The following is a 3561-nucleotide window of genomic DNA, read 5'->3' as shown; positions in this document are numbered from 1 at the left end:
ATATATAGCATCTGCCACATTGCTTCATGTCACTAGAAGGCAGACACTGTGTTCCTTTGTTTTTCAATCCCCAGAATTTTGCAAACATATAGTTTTTGTTTAATAAATGTAGAATATTTGATAAAGTGTTAACTATAACTAAACTAAGGTCATACTAGGATGCATTAATAGCTCAGTATTTATATTTCTGGCCACCATTTTTTTGACATATTAAATAAAAACTTTTAATTTTTTCTTCTCTTTGATGTTTGTATATTACAATAAATATGTTTTGGGATTTTTTTGTATTTATTGTAGTAGTGTGCTCAGGTTAAATTGAAATATGCAAAGATTAAGAAAACCGTATCACTGTAAGATAACTGAAGTGAAGCTGTGTTGTGGTAACTGGGGTCCTCATCTCTGAAGTTCTTCAGGTGGTCTTCAGACCACAGAGGATCTGTGCCCACCATACAATGCCTTCCCCATTTCTCTATTTTATTGCTCTTCCTGTTGGTCACATTCAGCTGTACTAACTGTTCTTGCTTCTACAATATTTTTTGCCTAGAGTTTTCCTTACATAACCTCGTTTTATTCTTCTCTCCATTCTTCTGTGTGTGTGTGTGTGTGTGTGTGTGTGTGTGTGTGTGTGTGTTTGTGTGTATGTAGATAGACATTGGGGCTTGAACCTGAACCTTTGCACTGAGCTGTCTCTCCCAGAAATTTTAATGTTTTGAGACAAGATCTTCCTGAGTCACTAAGTTGTTCACCTCAGCAAGTATTTCCCTTGCCTCAGCCTCCCAGAGTATCTGGCCACCAAATTTAAAGATGGACATTGAGGAGATGTAAAATCCACCTGACAGTGTCCTCTAGTAATACTTAAGAAAAAAGACCAAGAGGAGGCACAGCTTCCTTAGAAGCACTGAAGGACTAGGGAGAAAATAGTGTCAACTTCGTAGCTCCTCCATGAGACTGGAGGTACTCCTGTGATGGCCAACCTGACTCCATTTGTGTTGAGTGATTGCAGGTGGTCACCTTCCCCTTCCTCCCACCTTGAGAGTCTGTCCCCTCAGTTAATGCATAACAGACCACTGCATCTTGTGTGAGCCTGAAACTATATGTTATCTTTGTGACCTTTTGGTAGAGCAGTCTGCAACTGTTATCTTTACTACTGCACCTTTGTGATACTTCGTTTTAATTAAACTGTGTGAAAATGCCCTTTGCCCCCACTGACTTGGTAAAGTTCTGCTCCTGTGAAATTCAGCTTGTGCTCCCTCTCTCCCTGATCCCTCCCCAAATAGAAGAGCTTTTAAAGGACCCTGCAAACTGCCTTTCCTTAGTCCAGAGATTTTCTGGTGTGAGCCAATCAGGAACACTGGCTATGATAATAAAGGAATTAATTCAAAATTCAGAGTGTGGCACATCCCTACATTTCTAACTCATCTGGTCTATACATTCCCACTGTATTGGGCCATCCTGGTATGTCTTCTTCAATGCTGAGCTTATTTGTACTAATAAAGCTGAAATACTGAAGAAGAGTGTCACTTCTATAATGTTATTCCTGGTCATTTATATTCCAGTATACTTTGCTGAAACAGGAGTAGAGTTACAACAGACAGGTCAAGAAAGGGGTGTAAGCTGCAGTCTAATTTATCTTTGCCTCCACTCGGAAGAATGTGAAGCATATGAATATTATCTGTCTTGGCTGGGGGCAGGGAATATAGAGAACGGCCACTGTAGAAGTGCTATTGTAGATCCTTCTCCTAGATGGAGACAGTACCATCTTTTAAAAATGGAATTTGCCAGTGTCTGACAGTAGAAGACCTCAAAAGTGAAGCTTTGGGGATGGATCTATGGGAGAATGAGAGGGCAGAAAAAAATGTGGTAAAAAAATTTTTAAACAGGGATGATCAAAAAAGCAAAGGAATATAGAGACTTATTATTTGCCATTTTCTTAATTATGCACAGGTTTTAAATTCAACATAAAGAAAAAAAAAAACTCAAAACACTGAACAGTTAAAGTTGCTTAATCCAAGACTATGATATCTAAAAAAAATGTTCTGCTGGGCGTGGTGGCACACGCCTGTAATCCCAGCACTCTGGAGACTGAGGCAGGAGGATCGCTGTGAGTTTGAGACCAGCCTGAGCTACATAGTGAGTTCCAGGTCAGTCTCAACTACATAGTGAGACTCTGTCTCAAAAAAACAAACAAACAAACAAACAAAAAAATAAAAACATGTTCCTACTCAATGTTTTGATGTGATTCTAGGAATTTCTCCAATAATACTTTTAATTCTATTTATTATATAGAATTATATCTGACAATAACATAAAGGAGAAACAAAGTGTGTTTCTTCCAAAAAAATTTATATTACCCTTTTAAGTATTCATATTTTTGTGAAAACATTGGCAAACAGACTTGCATAACTCAACATCAGTTTGTGTCTTTAGAGGCCAGGGATTTAGCTCAGTGATGCCGCCTTCGCAGCCTAGCAAGCAGAAGGTCCTGAGTTGGATCCGTGGTACCAGGAGAGGTGGGTATCTTTAAAGATGCTCAGAAGCTTACTGGCACAGAACTGAGGTATTTGGTGATCTTTTTTTTGCTCAGGTTAAAATAAATAATGGAAGCTTCCTTGCTAAATTCTAAATACGAGACAGCTATTTTTGCTTCATTGTTATCCCAAAACCCTAAGCTGCAGGAACTCACAAGGCACACAGTAAAGTTAAAGAAACCAATAACTTCTGTTGCCTGCCACCCAAATGTATCAGTACTCAAGGGTTTAACTGCTTATCCTTCAAAATAAGTGCACTCCCTAATATAGTAGGTTCTTGATTATCCAAGGCTACCTGGTACTGTGCTTAAGCAGGGTGATTGTTAAGGTCAAAGACCGAGACTTCCCTGGTGACCACCTTCCTCCAAACATGCCACGTTAGTTTTATAAGCATTCACTTGGAAACTACTACAAACATGCATATTTTTCTTTCCTTGTGATGTTACGGTTTCATTTATACAAACAGACTCACTGCAAATACAATTATGTGCCAACTGATCTGGGTACATTCTACTCGTGATTTAAAAATGTTAATTCCTATACATCAAAAGATCTGGATGGCATTATTCTTCCCGAATACACACATACACACACATCCTTGCAACTGAAATTTCAGGAGAGCACCCAGAAACAAAGACTGACAAGGCTACTTCAGCTGTCGCGGTGCTCAGCAGCAACTTACTAGCTCACAGTTATAAAAAAAGAAAAGAAAAGAAAAAGCGAGAGGGAAGGAAACTGTCAGAGGTAAGTGAAAACTTCCTGTTGCTTCTAGAGTCCATCTAAGAAAAGACGAAAAGATTAGAAGGCAGTGGCAGGGCGGTGTCCCCAGCCATGTTTCAATTCACACTACCCTGGTAGCGGCACCGGGCCGTCTTTCCCAGGGCTCATCGGCCCCTCAGTCACTGGAGAGCTGGCGCCTCCTCCTCATCGCTCGACCTAGGAGTGGTGATCAGGGAGCCCACTGCGGGCGGAGTGTGAGCCAGCCGCGGGGGTCCGGGACTGCCGCCCGGCTGGGCTACCTCGGAGCCCGCGC

Source organism: Fukomys damarensis, unplaced genomic scaffold (genome assembly GCF_012274545.1).
Source record: "Fukomys damarensis isolate Sample0158 unplaced genomic scaffold, DMR_v1.0_HiC HiC_scaffold_1, whole genome shotgun sequence".
NCBI classification, from domain to species: Eukaryota; Metazoa; Chordata; class Mammalia; order Rodentia; family Bathyergidae; genus Fukomys; species Fukomys damarensis.
The sequence above is the reverse complement of the archived record's forward strand: the minus strand, read 5'-3'. Positions refer to the sequence as shown.